The sequence below is a fragment of the Orycteropus afer genome, unplaced genomic scaffold, assembly GCF_000298275.1.
Source record: "Orycteropus afer afer isolate SDZICR_OR568_19922 unplaced genomic scaffold, OryAfe1.0 scaffold00396, whole genome shotgun sequence".
Classification (NCBI taxonomy): Eukaryota; Metazoa; Chordata; class Mammalia; order Tubulidentata; family Orycteropodidae; genus Orycteropus; species Orycteropus afer.
This window is the reverse complement of record NW_006921983.1, coordinates 1,431,575-1,443,540: the sequence shown is the minus strand read 5'-3', so window position 1 is coordinate 1,443,540 and position 11,966 is coordinate 1,431,575.

Sequence of the window (11,966 nt, the reverse complement as noted above, 5' to 3'; positions counted from 1 at the left end):
ACATGGAAAAAAGTGTTTCTTACCTTAACTGCCAGGATTGTATAAAGCGATATCAATAGGTCCCTGTCCCTGCTAGTTCTGGGCTCCTATATCCCTACTGACAGTTCACTAAAATCTCTTTTGGGGAATCCAAAGTTCAGAAACTATTAGTGATCCAATGATTGCCTTTCATATAGTAAGCACTCAATGAACATATGTTAAATGAATGGATGGTTAGATAAACAAATGTACAAACTAATTCCTGTTCATTCTGGAGACGAATATGGATAACAGAAGATTCACCACAATGGATGTGACAATGGATGTGACAGAAGGTGCAGGGTCCAGGATAAGGGTTTGAGTCCTGGATCTGGCATTGACCAGAACACTTCTGCGTCCCAAACCATCTCAGCCGCCCCCTCTTCCATTGCCTCCTGAAATAGTCATGGGAGCTCATGGTTTGAACATTAGAGACTTCTACGGACTAGCAAGGAGGCTTGCTGGTATAGTGGTTAAGCCCTTGGTTTCTAGTCAAAAAGTCAGATGTTCAAACCCACCCACTGCTCTGCAGGAGAAAGATGTGGCAGTCTGCTTCCACTAAGATTTACAGCTCTTGAAAACCCCATGTAGCAGTTCTACTCTGTGCTATAAGGCCACTATGAGTAGGAATTGACTTAACAGGCAAGGGCTTTGGGTTTTGGATGGACCAGCAGCTAGAATGTGGGGCATGAAAATCGTAGCAGACACTTGAGAAGTGCCCACCTTTTGTCATCAGAACTGCTCATTTTCTGGAGTTCATGTCTGAAAGTTTAGACAATCTGTAAATAACATCTTCTTGTTCTGGATGCACACTAGAAAGGGAAACCTTGTGTGACTTGATCCAGTCAGCAATGTAGCAATACTAATTAATATATCAATATTTAGGCACATGTGTCAGCTATTATTGCTGTAGTTTTTGCAAAAGCAATATTTTCCTTTTTATGTAATTCTTAAGCCTTCCCTAGTATTAACTTAGCACTCCTGAAGAATGAAGATCCTGCCAAAATGTACCTGTGGATTATACAAGTCTGCTTCTGATCCTGTTTTCAGATACTGCACACTGGAAATAACATGGTTTTGCCTGAGGGTCCACACATGATTACTGCATCTGATCCCTAGCTTCCTAATCTCTGCCAGGTGGGGCAGGAGTTAAGCATCAAAGTTAAACTCTTATACCATTTTATGAGAACTCATATTCCCACATTTGCCCCTTATCTAGGATTTCTCCACCCCAATCATGTCAACACTATTGTTGATTGCACTGTTAACCCCCTCCAACCATAATGGACTTTCTGGAAAGGCAAGCCACCTTTACTCTTCTCTCTGACGCCTTCCACATTTACACAATCTGTTTTCTACAGTCTTGGTAAACTCTTTTTACCCAAGCCTCCATTACTCTTTCATTTCTGAATGCCAGTAGCTTTGAGCTACTAGCTTGGTGTATCCTCAGGAATTTCTCAGACGATGAGAGAACAGCAGGTTCTGGATGTTGACCAATTTTGAACTTATTTATCATTCCTGGATCCTTTCCTAAGATCGAATGAAAACGCTGTCTGTTCTTGCCGATTGCTCAACAAACCATGTCAGTAGGCTGTTCACTCACTTGAGAACACAGGTTTCCTTCCTGAGAAAGCCTACCACTCCACTTCAATCCATCATCTTAAATGCAGTCCCTGAACCAGCCTCTCCCAGAACCCGCCTTCTCCCACATCATATGCCTTTTGCTGTGCCCGAGGTCGTCTCTTTCAATTTCCCAACATTTTCCTTTAATCTTTGCTAACTTTCCTGGTAGACTTTGTAGCAGTAGCCAAGTTGCTCATGTAACATTCTTTTAATGTCCTTCTTTCCCCTATCCAGTCATAATTTCCCCTGGCATTCAGCTATTGTTTGCTTTTAACATTCTGGTCCTAAGCACAGCATCCCAAGTGTGCACATTGGTCCATTGCTTGTGGGCAGTTGCTTTCCATTATCATCATTTCTACTATCATTTATTGACAATGGACAGGTACTTCCACTGCTCATATTGGCATTTCCCCCTGTTTCTCCTTGGTGCCACCTTTTGTGTATTTGGAACACCTCTGGTAAAAAAAACTGGCACAAATAAATAGACATGGTCTTTTATAAGCAGCTGGAATTGGTCAATGCCTCCTTGGCAGGATGTGAGGGCCAGCGGGAAAGCCCACCTTATCCCAGCCCTTGCAGTGACCTCTGAAAGCCCTCTGGGTTAAGGCAGTGCAATCTTCTAACAAAATGAAAATGTTCTCTGGCTGAGAAGTTCATTGGATATTGTTATTGTTGCTTTTAGGTGCTATCGAGTCACCTCCCACTCATAGCAACCCTACAAACAACAGTACAAAACACTGCTCAGTCCTATGCCAGCCTCGCAATCCTTGCTATGTCTGAGCCCATTGTTGCAGCCACTGTGTCATTGGTTATAATCAGTCAATAAATTACTGAAATGAATTCATCAGATCAGCCCTAGTAGAAACATGAGCCCTGAGGCATAGGTAGGGGAAAGACAAGAAGGAAGAATTAGGACTATTTTAGATTAAGGGGAATTGATTTGGAAGAAAAGGCCGCGATAAGCAGACAAGGTAGGACAACTGAGAACATGATGAGGACATCAGGTCACTGGGATAAGGGGAGCCAGGAAAGATGGAGTGCACGTGAGAAGGTTAGAGGAGTCAAAGACAAGCACCTCTCATACCCTAGGATTGCTGGGCCTAGCCTTGAGCTTGTGAGCAAATTGCTTTCCAAAGAGCCCCCAAATTAAAGCACGCATTATATTTTCTGCTCTCAAGAAATCAGTTGATTTTTTTCTACCCTGTTTAAATCAATCAGAGACATCCACAAATGGCAATCTACAAATCTCTCTGTGTCTAGCCTCCACGGTCTGGCTTTCTGCCCAGGCAATCACTCATCTGCATCCTAATCCACTGCAATTCACCCATCCTATTCTCGAGTGGCCCATCTCAGATCTTTAAAATCACTGTTTATCTTGCGCACGTTTTCACCAAACATTCCTCTGCCAAGGCTACATGCAACAAAAGTTTCAAATGTTTCTCATCTGTACACCTACATTTACTTGGCTTCAGCCTGGCTGTCATAAGGAAGTGGAGATCATTGGGGCAGAAGATGCAAATCTCACAGCTTCCTCTCCAGGCTTGGGCCTGGGGAATATGACTTGCTGGGTTCAATGTAATCTAGCTCAACAGGTTATTGCTGAGTGCTTACTCCACACCTGGCCCTGTGAAAGGTATTGTAGGCTCTATTGAAGAGTAATCTAGGCCTCAGGGAGCTTCCAGTCTTATTTGGGGATATTAAAATTGCATGTATTAATCTAGACCAAACTATGGCCCACAGACCAAATCCAGCACAGTGTCTGGGCTTTTATGGTTCACGGAAAAAAGCAAAAGAAGGATATTTCATGACATGAATATATGAAATTCAAGTTTCAGTATCTATAAATAAAGTTTACTGGGACACTGCCATGCTCATTCATTTATAGATAGCCTATGGCTGCTTTGGTGCTTTAATGGCAGAGTTGAGCAGTTGCGACAGAGACCATATGGCCTGCAATGCCTAAAATAGTTATTACCTGGTTCGTTACAGAAAATTAACTTGTGGACTCCTGATCTATTAAATTCATGAAGGCAGGGACCACAACTGTTTCTGGCCACTGTTGAGCCTGCAGAGATTCCACAGGAATTGGCACTAATGGGCACTTTAAATGTTTATTGAATGGTTACCAAAGCTCTTTATCTGTACTAATCTTAAACTTTTAAAGCCTCTTTTGGGTATGAGAATCATGTATATACTAAGGGATTCCTGTGGCCCATTTGCAGATCCTTTTTTTTTTTTTTTCTTTTTCCCCCTTCAGTTTATTTTAAAAGTATTTTCCTTTGGGGATTTCATAATCAAAAGCCAAAGGCTGATCTGAGAGTCATTCAGCAGCTTTCAAATATTAGAAGGAGTATATCCTTGACTCTTATTCTACCCAAGACACTACAGGAGTAACTAATGAACTGGTATTATGCAGTAGCAAGCAGAGAAACATACCCCTAAGAGATGAATGGAATTATTTCAAAGTGAGGACATAAAAATTAGGATTTACTGAGCACTTGTTATATGCCAAGAACTATGTTACTCATACTATGCACTTTACATAAATAATTTAATCTTCACTAAAGTTCTATGAAGTAGGGATTATCACTCTCACTTTGAAGATGAAGAAACTAAGATTCCAGATGTTAAGCAACTGGCCCAAGACCATCCAGCTAGCATTATGGATTGAATGTTGTTATTGTTGTCAGGTGCTGTCCAGTCAGCTCCAACTCATAGCGATCCTACGTACAACAGAACAAAACCCTGCCTGGCCCTGCCCCATCCTCACAATCCTTGCTGTGCTTGAGCCCATCATTTCAGCCACTGTGTTAATCCATCTTGTTGAGGGTCTTCCCCTTTTTCACTGACTCTCTGCTTTACCAAGCATCATCATTCTTCTCCATGGAATAGTCTCTTGTGACAACATAACCAAGGTATGAGAGACAAAAGTTGGCCATTCTTGCTTCCAAGGAGCATTATGTCTGCACTTCATCCAAGATGGATTTGTTCATACTTCTGGGAGCCCATGGTATTTTCAGTATTCTTCACCGACACTACAATTCAAAGGCATCAACTTCTCTTCTTCTTTTTTAATACATTTTATTGAAATATAATTTATGTACAGTGAAATACACAAAACTAAAGTGACATGGGTCAATGCATTTTTTTTTTTTCAGTGTTCTCTCCCCTCCCCTCCCACCCCTGGTAACCAGCAAAGAAAGTTTCCTTCCATATATAAACCTTTCCTTGACTTTTTACAATAATGAACTAACACTGTATTTGTCCTTCTGTGATTGACTTATTTCACTCAGCATAATGTCCTCCAAATTCATCCATGTTATGGGGTGTTTTGCAGATTCTACATTATTCTTTAGTGTTGCACAGTATTCCATTGTTTGTATGTACTATAGGTTGCTTATCCACTCTTCTGTTGATGGGCATCTAGGTTGTTTCCATCTTTTGATTATCGTAAATAGTGCTGCAATGAACATGGGTGTGCATATATCTATTCCTGTCCTGGCTCTCACTTCTTTAGTAATGGGATTGCTGGGTCAAATGGTATTTCTAATTCCAGTTTTTTAAGGAATCATCATACCACTTTCCACAGTAGTTGTATCATTTGACAGTCCTACCAGCAGTGTATGAGAGACTCAATCTCTCCACATCCTCACCAGCATTTGCTATTTTCTGTCTTGTTGAACTTTGCCATTAGTGCTGGGGTGAGATGGTATCTCATTGTTATTTTGATTTGCATCTCTCTGATGGATAGTGATCATGATCATTTCTTCATATATTTGCTGGCCTCCTGAATATCCTCTTTGGTGAAGTGTCTATTCATGTCTTCTGCCCATTTTTTAATCAGATTGTTAATCTTTTTGTCTCTTATCAGATATGTTGTTGCCAAATATTTTTTTGAAATCTGTAGGATCTCTTTTCACTCTTTTGGCAGTGTGATTAATGACAAGTATGAATTTGTTGCTGTCATTTTGTTATGTGCTTTTTCTTGGTCTTGCTGATTTCTTAGTTCCATATAATTTTCTGTGCTGAGCTCATTTTGTTTATGAATCATATTATCACTTCCTTTGTTGTTATTGTTTTGTTGTTATGTGCCATTGAGTCAGACCCGATTCATAGCGACCCCTCCTTGGGTTTCCAAGGCAGTATCACTACGGAAATAGATTGCCCAATATTTGTTCTGGTCCTATTTTTTATTTTGATGTGAAAGTTTATCATTCATCTTTAAGGTTACCCTGTGATTTATAATTTTCTTCCCAAGTTTAGAACAGTCAGTTTTGTTTTCAGTTGTCTTGATTTCCCTACCATTTAGAAATTTTGTAACTACATGATTTTTTTTCCCTCTTTTTGGTTTGTAGTTGTCCTCATTTGTCCTTTGATGTCTCTGGTTCCCTGTTTACAATCTTGTAGGTTTATTTACTTTTGATACTTTCATAACTGGGTTGGTTTCTGAGTTATGTCATGCATGTTAAGGGTCAGGACTAAAGGACTCCCTTTAGCATCTCTTGTAAAGTTGGTCTGGTTTTAACAACTTCCATTAATTTCTGCTTATCTGGAAATGTCCTAATTCCACCATCATATTTGAGGAACAATTTTGCTGGGTATATGATTCTTGGTTGAGAATTTTTTTTTTCTTTCGGGATTTTATTTATACCATCCCATTGTCTTCTCATCTGCATGGTTTCTGCTGAGAAATATGAGCTTAATCTTATTGGTTGCCCCTTGTAAGTAACTTTTCGTTTTTCCTGTGCTGCTTTCAGGATTCTTTATCTTTTGGTTTTGGTGAGTTTGATGATTATATATCCTGGTGATTTTCTTTTGGGGTCTATCCTGTTTGGGGTTCATTGGACTTACTGAATGGATGTATTCTCATCTTTCATCATACCAGGGAAATTCTCTTCCAACAAATCTTTGACATTTTTCTCTGTGGTTTTATTTGCCTCTTCCTGTTCTGGAATTCCAGTTATACACATGTTATTCCTTTTGATGGTATCCCACATGAACCTTAGGCTTTCTTCATTTTCTTTTGATCTTTTTTCTGATTGAGCCCTTTTCAAAGAAGTATTGAGGTATATGTCTTCAATCTCACTAATTCGGTCTTCCATTGATTCAATTCTACTCCTTTGCCCATTCAATGTGTTATCTATTTCTGAAAATTTTATATTAATCTTCTGGATTTCTAGCTATAGATTTTGTATCATTTCTAATTTTTCATTTATTTTGTCATATTGTTCTTGTATGTCTTTCAAAATTGTTCTAAGCTTTTCTCTGTGTTTTCCTAAATTTTTCAGTGTTTTCTTTGACCTATCTCTCAATCCATTAAAGGTACCTTAACATAATTCTTTTGGATTCCTTATCAGGGAGTTCCAATGCTGCTTCTTCCTCAGGGATATGTTCTGGATCTGTAACTTGGTTTCTTGTGTCTCTTCTTCTTTGTGTCGACTGTGGTGCTGTGTTGTCTCCAAGACACTGTGACGTTTTTGTTTTTATATTTAATTGGTGATTGTATGTTGAAGTGACTTGCCTACAATTTTTGTTTTCTTTGGATGTTATATGTAAGTAAGGTATTGTGTTCCTCTATTCACTAGTTGGCAGCACTTATGTACTCACCACCTGTCTCCTTTCCCATTGTCAGCCTCCCGTATGTCCCTGGCATCCTTGGTAAATGGAACTTATTCTTAGGTCCCTGGAATCCAAATGAGAATGCTGTCACTTTAAATATCCAAAATGACCACTGCTTGTAAACACATTCAAAATGGCTGCATTCTCAGTCATTTTAAATATCCAAAATGGCCACCACTTGTAAACAATCAAAATGGCTGTGCCCTCCTGACAGCTAAAATTCCATAGTTCAGGCTGTCTCCCTCCTTGCTGTTCCCTTTCCTAGTCATAGGCCACCAGCACAGTCATGCCTGCAGCCCTTGGCAACCAGGGTTGATCTTTAGGTCAATTCTCAGGTCCCAACACCACTTGGAAATAGTCAGGCTGTTGGTGCCATCAGAGTAGCTGACAGTCCACAGCTCCATCCATCTCTTAATCCACTACTTCCTTTCAAAGCTCAGGGCTCCAGGATTATCTTCTGTATCTCTTTCAATTGGTTTCTCTTTTCTTTGTTGTAGCTGGTCTGCCTATTCTTCCATCTTACCTGAAATTGGCATCAAGTCTTCTTTGTTCTTCATTATTCATTGTCCCACTTTCACATGCATGTGAAGCAATTGAAAATAGCATGGCTTGGGTTAGGATTGAATAGTTCCCCCACCCCCAAAAAAAGAAAAAAATCATATTCATCCAGAATAGAATGTGATCTTATTTGAAAATAAGGTTTTTGTAGTTGTAATTAGTTAAAATAAGGTCATGCTGGATTATGGTGGTACCTAAATCCAGTATGACTAGCATACTTTCATACATAAGAAGAGAAAACACACAGAGACACACAGGGAATAACACCATGTGAAGACGTAGACAGAGATTGGAATGATGCAGAGTCAAAGCATACCAAAGAGTACCTGGAACCAACAGAAACTGGGAGAAAAGCATGGAAGAGATTCTTATCTAGAGCCTTCAGAGGGAGGGTAACCCTGAAAACATCTTGATTTCAGACTGCTAGCCTCCAGAACTGTGAGAGTATAAGTTTCTTTACTTTCATTGGGTTGGGGTAATTTGTTATGGCAGCCCAAGAAAACTAACACAGTTGTCATTTGTGCATCAGAAGCTGAAAGCACCTTTGAATTCAAAGTGAGTGTTCATCCTATTTGACCCTGCCTCACACACTTGATGATGTTTCTAAGCCTCAAGCTTTTGGTATCATGTAAACTAGCTGGATGATCAGCTCATGTTCCTTTGTGATTTGGATGGTCAAGTGCAGCCCAGACTGGGCTGTTGACTCCAAATTGGGATGTGTGCTTTGAGAGATACTGTCTTGTGGTTGAGTCCAACGCAAGATGGCATTCTTAAACATTGCCTGGAAACTTGTTTGAAGTACTTCTGTATGCAATGTAGCCTGTTTTGACTATAAAATTAGTGGATTAGTGATATGTTTATAAGCTTTTAACAATCTGGGAAAAAAAAGAGGTTGTAAGCCACCACAGAAAGAACTGCCACTTGAAGTTGTACAAAGCATTCCAGGTTCCTTGACCTCAGGAGAGCACAGTTTGAAGAGTTTGGCAGGTGCTGAAGCTGAGGTCTGTAAAACTCTAGATTTTTCAAAGGTTATCTATATATGCAGACTGAAAAAGGACCTAAGACTGTCAGTTTCATTTGACAATTTTCAACTCACCTTTTTTCAGTTACATAAAAAACAAATTTAATAAAAGCCAAATTAAAAGAAAAATCTCATTGAGCTATAAATGATATGTTAACAATCTTTGACTCAACCAAGTATAGCAAAAAAACAGTTAGAAATACCCATTTGGAGAAGGGATGGTCTTTTATATCACTTCAAAGTAAGACTATCCATAGTTTTGTAAAGGGATGATGGATTAGGTGTCAGAGGATCTGGATTCAGGCCTGGCTTTCTGTGAACTAATGACTAGGTGTCCCATGTCTCATTTCTCACATTTATAAAAGAGAAATTAAAAATCTGAGTGACCTGGACCTTAGAATTGTTGAGAACATTGATGAGACAATAGATGGGACCTGTTCTCAAAATATCTAAGAGGTTGTACATAATGAAGACATTAAGAGTTCTTAATGGAAAATCCAGAGTATGATTTCAGGGGAGCTCTGGTAGCGTAGTGCCTAAGGCACTTGACTGCTAACCAGAAGGCTGGTGGTTCAAACCCACCAGTCACTCCTCGGGAGGAAGATGGGGCAATCTACTTCCATAGTGATACTGCCTCAGAAACCCAAGGAGGGGTCGCTTTGAGTCAGGTCTGACTCAATGGTACATAACAACAACAACAAATGATTTTAGGAAAATTATTTTACCTTCCTGGGACTCAGTACTCTCATCTTTAACTGATGAGAAGAAATCACATAATCTATTTTTTTTTTTTTAACTTTGTTGTGATTTGGGTGAAAGTCTACAGAGCAAATTGATTTCCCATACAGAAGTTCATACACATTTTGTCTCATGACATTGATTGTAATTCACCACAACGTAACAGCTCTCTTCCCACTTCCTCCCCATATTACCTCTTTCCTATATTCTTCCCTCCTTTGCACTCCTGCCCCCCGAGCTGAATCCCTGTGCCTTCACTTCCCCTCTGTCCTGCCATGATTGATCTCTCCAATGAGTGTATATACCTGATGTAAATGTTCAGCACGTATGCTTTTTTATTTGGCTAGAAGCCACAGGATTGAGTTCAGTTCCAGGTCATAGTCTCAGGGGTTTCACAAGGCTCTCTTTTTTTTTTTTTTTAAATGATTTTGAGTTTTGTTCCACATTGTTCTCCCACTCTATCCAGGATCTCCTGCATTAATCCTCCTCCAAGTGGTTCACAGTGGTAGCCAGGCACCATCTAATTTTTCTGGTCTCATGGTCATATAGGCTGAGGATCACATGGTCTATGAATCCCTTGGACTAATTGTTTCCACTCATCTTTGGACAAGGAGAGACCCATCATTGCATCTAGATGTCTGTTTGCAAGCTTTTAAGATCCCAGTTGCAACTCACTAAAGTAGGATGTTTAACAATGCTTTGTGTAGTATGTTATGCCAATTGAGTTGATGTCACCTGGGACCATAGTCCTGAGCCCACAGGTCCAACTACTCACTCCCTCTGGGTAGCTGGCTGTGGCCAAGAAGTCACCAAAACTTGTCCCTTGTAAGCTTTAACAAACCTTTCAAATATGTCACTCTCAAATATGTAACTCAGAGTCTTCATCAGGAGATGGGGAAGGGTAACATGAAGAAATTCATTTATTTATTCTCTCCACATTATTTTGCCCATTCCTCACTGGCCTAGACTAATTTGTTTTTACCAATTTTGAGGTGAACTCATGCTTTGTGGTAAGGAACTTTAGTGGTACAGTGGTTAAGACATTTGGCTGTTAACCAAAAGGTTGGTTGTTCAAACCCACCAGCCACTCTGCAGAAGAAAGATGAGGCAATGTGTTTCTGTAAAGGTTTACAGCCTGGAAAACCCAGTGGGGGTTGCCAAGAGTTGGAATCAACTTGATAGTAGTGGTTTGTTTTTTTGTTTTCATGCTTTATGACTCTGTAAGGTAACTATTAAAATTTGATGTTTGTGAAGGAAATCACCTGACCAACTTGATTTGTAATTTTTTAATAAAACACAATTTTACCCTAATCAGGAAATTTGGAGATTATAAGATTCTTATAACACAGTACGGTGATCAGGTAACATCTGTTTAAAAACAAAGGGAAAATTTGCTTTGTGAAACATTATAGATGAGTTTTATACTGTGCTCAAAATTATAATAATAATAAAATATATATATTTTGCTGTGCTTGGACCAACCCACCATAGCTATGTGTGTGTTTTAATACATCTTATTTGTTTAGAACAGTTTTAGATTTACAGAAAAATTATGCAACCAGTATGGAGAGTTTCCACAATGCACATTGCCCCCCTTCTCACTCTTTCCCTTATAATTAATACCTTGCATTCTGTGATGCATTTGTTATATTTGGCAAACAAATATTCACAATTATTATTAGCTAAAGTTCATAATACACATTAGGGTTTACTCTTTGTGTCATACAATGCTATGGGTTTAACAAATACATAAGGTCTTGTGTCCACCATTACAGTATCATACAGAATAATTTCTCTGTGCTAAATGTGCCCTGTGCTCATTTATTTTTCCCTATTCACCCCCTCTTTTCCCCTTGAACTCCTGGCAACCACTGATCCTTTTTATTGTCTTTGTAGTTTTGTCTTTTCCAGAATGTCATACAGTCAGAATCATATAGTACATAGATTTTTCAGACTGGCTTCTTTCACTTAGAAATATGCATTTAGAATTTCTCCATGATACTTAATTTCATACCTTGATAGTTCATTTCTTATTACTGTTTAATGGTATAATATAATTTTGTATTATATTACATTAAATATATAATAATAGTTTTTTAATGTATAGATGCACCCCAGTTTATCTATTACTTCCAATTTGTGATAATTTTGTATAAAGCTGCTATAAACATTCACATGTACGTTTTTATATGGACATAAATTTTCAGCCCATTTGGGAAATACCTAGAAGCACAGTTGCTAAATAATTTATCATATACCTATGTTCATACTTCGTACATTCCATGTTCCGATGATTAATGGATGTCTGCAGCTGTTTCTCTTCAATTTGAGTGGTGCCACATCAGCAAATGAAGGTCTCGAAAGCTTTCTCTTTTCCATGCGTAAGGCT